A 12,957-nucleotide genomic window follows, 5' to 3' on the forward strand; every position below is an offset into this window, starting at 1 on the left:
AAATCAGAGGGTCGTTTCTATTCCTCTTCCCACCTCTCCCCTGGCGTCTAATCTGAAGACACACCCTGGGGTGGGTGGCTGGCGCAGGGGTTAGCATGCTGCCTGCGACACCTGCAGTCCCACGACGCAGTGCCTGGGTTCACGTCTCAGGTCCACTTGTTGCCGATGTGCACCCTGGAAGGTGATGCCCACATGGAAGACCGGGATGAAGGTCCCAGCTCCACACTTGGGCCTGGCTCAGCCCAGCTGTGGCAGGCATTTGGGAAGTGGAACCACTGGGTGGGAGATTTCCGTTTCTCTCAAAAATCAGAAACAAAAAACATGCACTTGCTTCCAATCTGTGAACTTACTCTGCTTTTCATGTACCCCCAGAACACACAGCCATTATGTATTACGAGAGAAAGGCATTTGGTAAGGTGAAATATTTCAGGAGCAAACCCGTTGAGAATTCTTCTGAGGACGACACTTCCCATGCTCACTCCAAGCCTTCTGATAACACTGTGCCAGTCAATCTTGTTCCCGGTAAATTCCTCTGGAAAGGTTCTTGGGAAAGGTGTCCCGACTTCTTCCTCAGAAGAAGTGGTTTCTGCTCGTGTTCTCCCTGAATCTCGATGATGTGTTTAAAAGGGCTGCTGTAGAAAAGTCTGCACTGCCTAGCTTGTGTCTCCTTACAAAGCACTTGCATCCTGTGTCTCAACACTGTCTACACAGTGCTGATTTTTCCAGGATCACGGTGCACTCCTCCAAGGTACACGTACAAGTTTTCTTTATTTCAGGAAGCACGGAACTCTGAGTTATTATTGGCCTCAGTATTTATTTGCTTCCTTTGCTTTCGGTTTCTTCTTGGGAACTTTTGCGAATGTTGGATCTTCTTTGCCTAGCGTCTATGTTACTTTTTCTTCTGAGCTTTTAAAGATCTCTTTATTTATCTCTGACTGCATTTTCCTCCTCTATTTACTGCATGCTATGATCTGTGATCTCTGTGGACTCTTTCATTTCTTATTTTTCCTGAATTATGTTTCCTCTCTAAGGCACGCTTCTTGCCAGTGCTCTTTTTAAACCTTTGTCCAATGATTTACATTTATGCTCTTTGTGCCGTGGCACTACTGGCTGCTTGGTTTGTTCTGCAATATTGAGCTCCAGTGTGCAGCTGCTTTGTGGATCTTTGAAGAATGCCTTCATCACCACAGTGCTCACAGCCCTGTCTCAGAAGAATGCTGGATGGGATCTAACCACATCCTCTTCCACTGGCACGTGTAGCTGAGGTCAGCTTTCCTGAATTTTTTAAAAAGGCTTATTTTATTTATTTGAAAGCATTACAGAGGGAGGCAGAGACACACAGAGAGAGAGAGAGAGAGAGAGATCTCCCATTTGCTGGTTCACTCCCCACATAGCTGCAATGGCCAGAGCTGAGCTGATTCTAAGGCAGGAGCCAAGAGCTTCTTCCGGGTCTCCCACATGGGTGCAGGGGCCCAAGGACTTGGGCCATCATCTGCTGCTTTCACAGGAGCATTAGCAGGGAGCTGGATCAGAAGTGGAGCAGCTGGGACTCGAAATGGTGCCCATATGAGACGCTGGCGCTGTAGGCTGGGCTTTAACCCGCTGCACCACAGCGCTGGGCCCCTTTCTTGTACTTTTTTTTTTTTTTTTTTTTTTTACAGGCAGAGTGGACAGTGAGAGAGAGAGAGAGACAGAGAGAAAGGTCTTCCTTTTTGCCGTTGGTTCACCCTCCAATGGCCAGTGCGCTGCGGCCGGCGCACCGCGCTGATCCGATGGCAGGAGCCAGGTGCTTCTCCTGGTCTCCCATGGGGTGCAGGGCCCAAGCACTTGGGCCATCCTCCACTGCACTCCCTGGCCACAGCAGAGAGCTGGCCTGGAAGAGGGGCAACCGGGACAGAATCTGGCGCCCCGACTGGGACTAGAACCCGGTGTGCTGGCACCACAAGGCGGAGGATTAGCCTATTGAGCCACGGCGCCGGCCTCTTGTACTCTTAAGAGCAGATTTTCTCACGCAGAGGAATGGGAGTGGCTCAAAGATGTGCAGCCTTGTAGTTCCAGGGTGCTCTCAACAGTTATTACCAGGAAGTGTGACGCTACGGCTGTGCAGACAGTGGTTTCGAAATCAGCATTCTCTTCTTCCTTCCTCTGCCCTTACCCAAATGTCTCTTAATTTCTCCTAGTGCCTAAGTCCTGGTCAATCAAAATTCTGCTTTCAGTACTTTCTCCTCCACATGGGCTTCTTCTCTGGCCCCGAGAACCTTGGCCGGTTCATCCCTAGGGTGCCCTGGGCCCAGACCTCTGCCCGAGCTCCTGCAGTCCACCCCGTCATTCAGGACCTGGAACCTGCACAGACCTGGGACGGGCCCACCAAGCTCTTCCCCCCAGACAGTCCTTTCCCGGGGGGAGCATGTGAGAGCTTCCTGGGCTCCCTGAGGCTCAGCCTTCGAGATCCCCCTCGCCTTCCCCCTCCCCCACCCCACACAGCTGATGTCGCCTTGTGGCTGCTGGTGTTTGCGGCATCTGTTCACGTTCTCTGTTTCAGGGTTGCCCAGTTATACTGAAGGTGCTTGCCCCTAGATTTTTTTTAATTTTACTAAGCCAGTTTCTATGCTTAGTTGGGAAAATTAATTTCTAGGAAATATTATTTTTCCTGTTGCAATCTTGCCTCCTTGATTCTCAAGAAGTCTTTAGAAGACACAGTGAACCATACTGGTCCAGATTGGAGCTGAGAGAGGAGCACCCAGATGTGAGTGGGACGGGGTGGGGGGTGCGGTGGCGACAATGGAGGAAGACCCAGACACATGGAGGTGAGAGGTGGGCAATGGGTGGGGATTCATCTAAGAGGCTTAAGTTGAGCATTAAGCGAGATGTTCAGGAGACTGGTGGTAGTCCAGGGCTGAACACACACCTCGAGACTTCTGGGATCCAGCTCATCATTTGAATAACTGTCTCACCAGGCAGACTACCATCTCCCTCTGGACAGCTGAGGAAACGGGCCTATGAGAGGCCGGATATATGGTAAGGGTCTGAGTGTGGTTTCAGGGTGTCCTCCAAGGGTTCCTGGGCTGGAAGCCTGGTCCCAGGGTGGTGGTGTGGGCAGACGGTGTGGCACCTTTAAGAGATGGGGCTTAGTAGGAAGTTCTTAGACAATTGGAGGCGTGGCCTCAGAGACACTGTGGACCCCAATCTTCCCCTGGTTCCTGCCTGGAGACGAGGTCTCACCCTCAAATGCACGCTTCCCCAGAGCCTGACCCAACGGGCTGGCTGCCTTGCACGCCCGGCCTGAAACTGCGAGCAAAGCAGCCCTCTTTGCTGTAGGAGCTTCGCCTGCCCCAGGTGTTCCACCACAAGGACGAAAGAGGTCCTGTGCAGACTAGTGGCATTTGGGCTCCAGGTGTTACAGAGAAACTGGGGCCTGGAGCCACCCACCTCCTAACCAGGCAGACCAGGCAAGCGGGCCCTCCCCACCGACCTCTTCTGGGAGGCTGCAGAGTGGGGAGGCTCAGCTGACAGAGGGCTCCCCACTTTCTAGCACCACTTGGAGGGAAAACTGTCTCAACAAAACAAACCCCGAGGGAGCAGGGTCAGCCTCCAGGACGCAGGTCGCCCAGTGCTCCACGGCGAGAATGGGGGCGTCTAGCAGCACGCTCAGAAGCCGGGAGGACAGATCTGCAGGGGAACAGGGGAGCTGAGCCCCTGTAGGAGGGCAGGCGGCCCCTTCTCCCCCACCACCTCGAGCTCACCTCCTCCGGGGCAGGCAGTGCTTACCAGGGAGCCGGGGGCACAGATAGCAAGGGGTGAGGGTGTGACCCACAGGGCACAGGCCCAGGGCAGGTCCTCCCCAATGCTCTTCCTCACCCACACTTGGAAGCCACATTCGTCACGACGGACGCCCGGTCCACAAGGACAGCACGACAGGGTCTGACCGTCCGCTGGGCTCCGAGGTCACGCCCTCGGCCCAGGTCAGAGGCAGGTGGGTGGGAGGAGCCCCCCTTGCCTTCTCCCCACTTTCCTTCCATGGTCTGTCTTCTTCCTGGGACGTTTGAGGGTGGAGCTTCCTGTCCTCTTTTACCCCACCCCCGCCCCGGTGCGGAGCTCAGGCCATCTCCTGAGAGCACAGCAGGTACCTCTCGCCTCTGCCCTCACTCAGGTGAGAGATACAACACCAGGGAGCCCGGGGGCTCGGAGGGCACGGAGAAGGGCCCTTCCAACAGTTCATGGAAAAATGGAATTAAAAGACGGGGCTCATTCTGGTGCGAAACCCATGGGGAAATCCACGCAGATTTCCGGTAGTCTGCATCTTTCACCCAATATGGAAAAAATTTACACCAAAGTTCATCCTTTGAATTCCATCTCCTGCAAACTTTTGGAAGTGCCTTAGACTCCTCGTGCCCATGGATGCAGCCACAAAATTTACAGATATCCCAGGTCCTGGTGATCCTTTGTTCCTCCCAGGATTTACCACTGTTCAAGTCTGGCAAAAAAAAAAAAAACAAAAACAAACCAACAACAAAACCAAGAAAACAGGGAAAAGGCTGTTCCTCTTGCCTCTCACCAAACCCAAGTGCTGAGTGCCCACCGTGCCCCAGTGCGTTCCCCAGAGCCGAGGCTGCGACAGACACGGAACTTCACGGGGTCCCACCTGCACACACTCTGTGCTCTCGTTGGGGGTGGGGAGCGGTGGGCAGAGCAGCTCTGAGGACTCCTGGGGAGACTGAGCAGGCGATGAGGTCCACAGGGCAGCAGGGCACAGGGCCTGCCCCACGAGGAGCAGCTGCTGCCCTGGGGGCCGGAAGGGGAGGTGAGGAGGTAGGGGGGCTTCTCCAGGGCCTCTGAGGTGGCACAGGCTCCAGCTCCCCTGGCTGGTAGAGCTCCCGTGGGAGTCACAGGGCAGTGCCTCTGCTCGTGGCCAGGGAGCCCAGCACGGCTGGAAGGCCTGGTGCCGCCGTCTGCATCCCCGTGTTGGCCGGAGCTTGCCATGCAGGCGCCTGAGCTCTGTGACAATCGCAGTACAGCCCACCCTGCCTGACCGCACTGTCACCACAGACACTGACTAACCTTGATCAGCACCTGCGGCACGCCAGAGGCCGGGCGGAGACTCTGTGAGTCCTGGGCTCACCTCGCGCCCTCTGTGGCAGCGGTGCCATCATCCTGCCCCTTCTGTAGATGGAAAAACCAGCTCCCAGGAGAGGAAGGCCCTCGATCGGTTAGCTGGAGAGAGAGCAGCCACTCTGGGCCTCTGCCAAGGGCCACCGGGGCCTGGCCCGCCCTGGGTAGACACTGGGGAGCACCGTGCAGAGGGGACTACAAGAAGCCCAACAGCTTTGCCACAGGCCTCCTACTGAGCTGTCAGGGGCTTGCGGGAGAAGAGAAAAGCTTTGCAATCAGCCAACGGAGCAGGTGGAGCCTTGCTCTTCACCCGGAAGCTGTGCAGCCTTGGACAAGTCCTTGGCCTCTCTGAGCCTCCACTTCCTCATCCGTGAACGGGAGCTACGACTAACACAAAGTGTGCAGAGGGGACCCCAGCACCACGGTGCAAGCCAGACCCCTTCCCTCCCCGCGCCCCGGCCAGCAGAGCAGAGCGGGTTTCTGGGACGCAGGAGGCTGCGCAGCAGCTGTCCGTCACCGAAGCAGCTGTCCGTCACCAAAGCCACTCTGTCTGCCTCTCCGCGTGGGAGGAGGAAGCGGTGGCGGGAAAGAGCCAACAGCTCTTCACTCAGGCTCCAAAGGTCCCGCTGCCCGGGCAGAAGGATGCTGGACTCCGCCAGGCCCAACAACGCAGGCGGCGCGCGGCGCTCGCTCTCCAGGTGCCAGGACAGGGCTGTGCTCAGGGCCTGCAGCCTTCGCCTTCCCCCAGCGTCTACACACACACACACACACACACACACACACTCCACAAGCACAGCCTCCGACGCAGGCAGAAACATAACTTATACAGCCCGGCCGAAAATAGCTGAATTAAGCTCTTTCTCTGCGCCTTTTATTTTGGGAAGGATTCTCAAAAGATTAAAAAGTAGGTTAGGAGAATAATGAAACAGCTGTGTTTCCAGTGTGTACCTGACAAGGGCTTTTGTCCAAGTGAATAATTACATGAAAATCACTTCCTTCCACCTCTTTCTCCGCCTCCCCTGCGTTGCCAGGCGCCCTCTCTGCTCCCTCCGGCCAATGCCGCGGACAGACGCTGCGGAATACAGTGCCGCCTTTATGAGGCTGGAGAGGCTGGGAGAAGGATTCCAGCTCCTCCCTGGTGGGGGGAGAGGGCTTTGCAGGATGCACTCTGGATACATTTAAATGCTAATGCACTGGGCAGGCAGCAGGGCCAGCCAGGGGGAACAGCGTCTGGAAGGGGCTGGGAAGCGGGCCTGGAGGCCCCACTGGAAATGCAGCCCGCAGCGCCAGACCCTGCCCCGGGCAGCCGGCCCCAGGACCGGCCAGGGCCAGGGCAGTGTCAGCGGGCTGCAGGGCCATGCTGCAGGCAGGGTGAGTTTGGGTGTGGAGGCTGACCCTGGTGGCCCTGCGTGTGGAGCACGGAACGGGGGTCAGTGTGGCTGGGCCTCTGCCCAGCAGGCTGGACAGCCGTGTCCCAGGCCCAGCGAGTGGAGGGAGGGGACCGGCAGGGCTGGCGCTGAGCAGACTAGACAGCAAGTGATCCTTGCTGCTTCCTTGGCGGACTCCTGGGGAGCTGAGCGCGGCCACCTTGTCACGTGGATGCTAACCGGAGGAGCTTCAGAGTGAGCAGGAGCGCGAGTGAGGCCAAGGCCGTGCCTTGTCAGCCTTGAGCTTCTCCCCGCCTGCCCAGCAGACACAGGGGCCACGCTGGAGGCCTGGGCCTCCCCTCAACGCTATGCGCCAGGAGGTGACGTGATTTGCTATGCACACGGGATGTCCAGTGTTGAAGGACACGTGGCCTCGTGGGCTCCTGCTCTCCAAATGCTGCAGATGCCCCAGTTGCTGTGGACACCCCAAGGTGTTTCCAAATAACCCCTGAGCCAGTGGGCCTGCCTGTGCCTGGCTGAGAGCACAGAGGGAGGGGCAGCCAGAGCTGGCAGCAGCGACAGGGCCAAGAACTCACATCCCCTGGCCCAAACAGCTCCTCAGTGCCCGCACCGAGCCAGCCGTCCGGGGAAGTCCCCCGTGTCAGCCGAGCCGGCGGCAGGGAGGGAGGCTCATCGTCTGCCTGCCCCACCGCCCTCTCCCCCGGTAACCGTGGAATCAGCTCAGAGGCAAGGGGCCTGGGAAGGCACCGAGCACCAGTGGCAAGGCGGCAGTCGGGAGGGGGAGGGGAGCGCGCACAGGGACACAGACCTCTGCTCACATCCTCGCGGTCCTGGTGTGGCTGCCCCAGTGAGGAAGCTGCTCCAAGAGGGGGGGTGGCGCCCATCCCTTGGCTGCTGCTGCCCAGCCGCTCACATTCTGCCGGGCACAGGAGAGGCGCCAGCTGGGTGTCCACAGCACACACGGCAAGGGGCATCCGAGGCCCATTCAGGGACCCAACTTCCAGGCCAAGGGGAGAAAGTGAGACCAACAGGGATTCCAGCTGCCCCAAGGCCCACCCCCCACTCTCTCTAAAGCTTTCCTGCTTTGCAAAGGGTGAAATAAGCAAAGTGGATTTCAACAGAGATCGCGAGCACTGGGGCGCACCCAGTTCACAGGAAAATGGGAAGAAGACGAGTTTATTCTGGTGCAAAAAAATGTTAGAATCTGCGCACAGTTTGTGCACAGAGCACACATCTCCCACAAACTCATTGAAGACCCCTCCTGTGTGATGTGCACACCCCTTCCTGCCCGAGGCAGGCATGGCTAATCAACCGCGGCACGCATCTGCCCTCTGTCCAGCAACCAGAGGTGGGGTGTGAGCTGAAACCCGAGAGGCGGAACCAGGGAGCTCAGATCTCCTGGGATTACGTGGCAAGGACTTGCACTGGGGTGCACTGGGCCCATTTTTCCCTGGGGAAAGCCCTGGAAAGCACTGGATGTTCACATCATTTTCACACCTGCTGCACACCAGGGACAAACATCAAGTCAGATATGGTGGACACAGAGTCTCCGTGAAAGGAGGGAACAAAATGATGTCAGGGCAGGCAGTGTGGACCAGGTGGAGCCACCACTTGCCACAGCCGGCAGCCCATATCCGAGCATTGGTTCGCATCCCAGCTGCCCTGCTTCTGATCCAGCTCCCTGCTAATGCACCTGGGAAGGCAGTGGAAGATGCACAGAGTGCTTGGGTCCCTGCACCCACGTGTGGGACCACGATCGAGTTCCTGGCTCCTGATTTTTGCCTGGCCCAGTCCTGGCTGTTGTGGCCATTTGGGGAGTGAACAGTGAACAGAAGGTTTTTTTTTTCCGTCTCTTCCCCGCCCCCTCTGTTATTGTGTCTTTCCAATACATAAACACATGGATCTTTAAACAAAATAAAGAAGAAAGAGAACGATGCCACACCCATGGAGACAAGCATTTACACTGGATTTGTGGCCTTGCACTGGCTGGAAGGTTAGAAGGCAGCGGAAAGGGGTTCCGGAGGCGCCGAGGGCAGGAGCAAAGGCAGGGATGTTGGGGAGGGAAGATCTGGCTGGAGCTGCCCATCAGGAATGCTGCCAAGCAGGAGGAGGCAGGGAAGGGACCTTCCAGGACCCCGTGGAATGCACAGGGCTGGTGCTTCTCTCACCACTGGCTCTCTCCAGATCCCTGAGCCTGAAAATGCCTGTGGCAGCCCCAGAGAAGAGCCAGGGAGACACCCAGGAATAGCACGGAGACAGCAGTGCCTGCTCCAGGAGCCTCAGGGGGCACTCGTGGCAGCTGCGGGAGGGAGCAGGAGTCACAGGCAAGAGCCCCAAGCTTCCTCATTGGCGACAGCTCCAGCCCCGGGGTGAGCTCCCTGGTGCTGGGGGAAACCAAGAAGAGTGGGGATGCAGGGGAGGGAACTCCTGCACTGCATTGTAAGGTGGGGCAAAGCTCCCTGGGCTCTTCTGTGTGAAGACGCTGAGCGGTCAGTGGCTCTACCCCCTTTAGCGACGCTTTCTGAGCCTCACGTGTCTGCCACACGTGGAGGATGGTGGAGACCGTGACTGCCCCCCCCCCCCGCAGGACCCTACAAGCCTGTGAAGGGAGCGAGAGGCAGAGGAGCCTCTGGCTGAGAGCACCTCATCCGGGCCGCACAGAGGCAGACAGAGCTGGCTAGCTCCAGCTGTGCTGGGCAACCCTGCGGAAGTCGCTTGTTCGGGCCTCTGTGTCTGTGTGGGTACAGTGGGATCAGATCTGCAGACAAAATGAGACGAGAGCATGCAGTGCACACAGCTCACGGCCGCAGACAGAGGGCTTGACTTGGGGCCCACAAAGCCATCTTCGAAGGCTCTGGACTGCTGAGTGGGGATGCCCCAGGTAGTGGGGTTTGCAGAACAGCCAGCTTCCTCAGTCCCAAGTGCCTGCTCCGGGCCCTGAGGTGGGTGATCCTACAAGCGTCAGGAAGCCTGGGCCACTGCCTCTGGCTACGAAAAGCGACAGCAGTCTCGCCCAGCCTCCAAAAGCAGGAGCAATACCCCCTCTGGGGGCTCGGGGCCCCCCTTGTGGCCTCGCAATCTCCCTGAGCCCCCAGCAGCACTGGGAGCAAGAACAGAGCAGATACCCACGTCGGGGTGGGCCTTCCAGGAGCCACACAAGCTGCCTGTGGGGACATCCCAGGGAGGCAGAGGTGACCTTTGTTCCTGAGAGAAGGTGGGTGGGCTGCCTGCCATCAGAGCAGGAAGCCGGCCCCCCAGGTCCTCACTCACGGTCCTCTCCCTCCCTGCTGGGAGCCCAAGAGGCTGTCTCGTGTAATCCTCGTGACGGAATCACGCGCCAGGTGCCATCACCATCTGCACCTGCAGGCGCAGCAGCTGTGGGCCAGGGAGTCTGGGAGTGACCCTTGGTCACCCAGCGGACATACGGAAGGCTCAGCCAGACCTGTCTGACCCAAGGCTCTTGCTTCCCGTCAAAACATGCTCCCAATCGCTTCATTTTAAAACTGTATCTTAAACCGACGAAGCCCGCATTATCTATTCATAGCGGACAGCATCCTGTTTTGAAATACAGCAAAATCCAGCCGAAGAGCCAGTGCAGGACCTCATGCATACTGCCTCTTCTTTGTGGTGGGGATGCCTGAAATCTACCCTGAACGGTTTCCACGCCTTCACGGCACCTGAGGCCGCCAGGCCTCCTGGCAGGTTTGAGCTCACTCCTCACAGCCCACTGCAATTTCAGACCACGAGCCGGCATCTCCCGGGCCCCTCGCACGGATTCTGTGAGCTCGACTTTCTTTGCTCAGACTCCATATCCATGTGAGACCACGCAGCACTGGGCTCCCCCTGCCTGTTCAAAGCTCTCCCTCGCCACCAGCTCACCCGGGAGCAGAGACCCAAGGTGCAGGGCCCAGGGCCGGTGTCCCTCCCCAGAACTCTGCTCCCCATAGCCTGGCACAGGCTCACATGCTGCCTGCCCTCCACCTACTACAGAATCCTCGCCAGCCTTCAAGGTCACCTTGCCACCTGCTCATACACAGCCTCTCTCCTGCTCCTTGAGAAGGAAAAGGGGGGACAGCTCCGAGCAGTACCAGATCTTGGGGACTCCGACTCAGGGAGCAGCTGCCCTGGGGCACCCAGGGGGAGGGGCAGGGGGTCGGGGATGAGCACCACCCGGCACAGCAGGCTGCCCCCACCCACCAGCTCTGAAGCAGTGAGGTCTTGGAGGGCGAGCCAACAGGAGGGAGGCTGCATCCTTTGGGAGTGTAGGGGGCTGCTGGAATGTCCTCTCCCACAGGATGGCACAGGACATGGAGGCCTCGGCTTTGGGGCAAAGCCCTGGTGCACGAGCAGCTGTCGTCACCTCTCAGGTCTCCCTCATTGACTTTCCAGGGCACCGATGCGGGCAGTCAAGACCCAGAGCGATCGTTTGAAGAGCAAGTAAAGAGATGAGAGCTGACGTGTTTGAGGGTGAAGCGTGCTCATGTCTGCGACCTCCCTCGTATCAGAAATAAAATGAGACGGGTGGATGCGAGGAAGCAGGCACACAGAAACAGGGCTGGCGGGTCCGGGCTATGGGTGGGTGTGCCCGGTGCAGGCAGAGCCTATGGAACGGCATCTGCAGAGGGCAAGGGGGACTCTCCAGGACCCCTCAGGACCCCTTCGTGCCCAATAACACATGGTGCCTCATGGGGCAAGCTGAGGAAGGCCCGGCTCTGCCCACTGGATGTCCCTGGCCAGGAAACCCAGGAGTCTCTGGGGCTCAGCTGTCCCCCCTGAACCTCACCTCCAAGATGGAAAACACTTCAGGACTCCCGGCGCCATCCATCACAGCCCTTAAAGCTTACTGCCAGCCACGGGGCTGTCTGGATGACATGGGAAAGGGAACGAGGGGAGCGAGGTGCAAGGCGTGCAACCCCCAGGCCCACTCTGCAGCGTGTCCTGAACTCATCTCGAGTTCCCTTTCCCACCCTGCGTCTCCTGGAGCTGGCACCCGTGCAGCCCACGTTCCCGGGCAGGTGCACAGCCCCGAGAAGACAGCCGCGCTCTGCCAGGAGCACTGACGGAGCACCTACTATGCGCCGGGCGGCGGCGGCAGTGGGTCAGACGCCCCCCGCCACGTGTAAGCGCTGGTTCCGGGGTGGCGTTGGCTTCAGCTCACAACAAGAGCCAGGCTGCCTTTCACCCCACTTACTCACAGAACCCTGGAACCCCTAACACATTCTCAACCTGTGACCTGGAAGACCCTCAATTCTCCTCTTTCACATGGTTTACAATATAAAAAAGTTCACGTGACCCTAGACTACCAGCACGTCCCTCTGTGCCCCAATCCCCACAAAGACGTTTTAAAGAACAATTCCAGGCTGCTGCCGGCTTTTATCGATCAGACGCTGGGCAACAGCTAACAGGAACTTCCTGGTCGCGTGAGACAGCCCAGGGGTGGAGGTGGGAAGGACAAGGTAGGAAACCCCTGATTTTACTCAATGCCCTGATTTCACAGTTGAGGGAAGGAGGCAATTATGTGAGGTCCATCACGGACTCCCGGATCCTGACCAGGGAGTTTCCCACCATGCAACACTGCCTCCCACTGGGGCAGGGATGCAAGGACCCAGGCCCGCGTGAGGCCGGGGCTGAGCTGTGCCTGCGCCCCTGCCACCGGGAACATCACTAAGGCTCTCATCACGGTGCCAGAGCCGTGCTGGACCCCGACGTGAACACCGGGTGGACGTGGCGCCTGCCCTGCAGGCCTGTCCAATGCCGGGCTCGCCAATGAGAAGTGAGAGAAATGGAACGCGGGGTTCACATGCCAGTGAGCTTGCACAGAGGATGACATCAAGTGTCACAGTCCCTGCAGACTGCAGGGTATCAGAAGCCCTGTCTCCTGCTGCCCACGGGCAAGAGAAACCCCTGCCCTCTTGTCCAGCTGTGCAGGGTCAGGAGCCATCGTGCCCATGCAGCATGCCTGCCCCTGACGGTGGAGGAGCCACAGACACCGCCTGCATCTGGCTCCTTGATGCCCTCGCCTCTCTCAGGGCCCCGCTGTGCACCTCTGCCTGTCAGCTGCTTGCCTCAGCGGCAGGGCTTGTGATGCCCACGAAGCCAGAGAGCTTGCGGGACCTGCCCAAGGTCACACGGCACGACTCAGGGCCTGAGCCCACACTTGCCCTCACTTCACGCCAAACAGACAGCATGTGGGGGGAGAGCCGACAGCTGTTTCAACTCGGGGGTCTGCGACCCAGTCCAGTCTTCCACGGCAGCAGCCGTGGGTGAGCCAGGACCTCACTGTGGGACTGAGCTTTCATCCGTAAGAGAGGAAAGCAGAAATAGATACTCACTCTCAAACCTGCTAAAATTGCAAATAAATGAGCTTCCTGGGGCTCTCTGCCAGACACTGTGGCGAACATAATTTCACTCTGTGTGAAAGCAGATTTGCTGTCAGGAAAATGTAAGCACGGACCTTATG

General features: G+C 58.3%; 1 protein-coding gene across 4 annotated transcripts in view; it reads right to left on the bottom strand.

The window, feature by feature from the left end:
- SLC6A11 (solute carrier family 6 member 11) overlaps positions 1-12,957 on the bottom strand; it is a 111,496-nt gene that overhangs the window by 24,095 nt on the left and 74,444 nt on the right. The gene's annotated exons all lie outside the window — the stretch shown is intronic.

The sequence above is a fragment of the Oryctolagus cuniculus genome, chromosome 10 (assembly GCF_051225735.1).
Source record: "Oryctolagus cuniculus isolate XC-2025 breed Fujian yellow rabbit chromosome 10, ASM5122573v1, whole genome shotgun sequence".
In the NCBI taxonomy this organism is placed as follows: Eukaryota; Metazoa; Chordata; class Mammalia; order Lagomorpha; family Leporidae; genus Oryctolagus; species Oryctolagus cuniculus.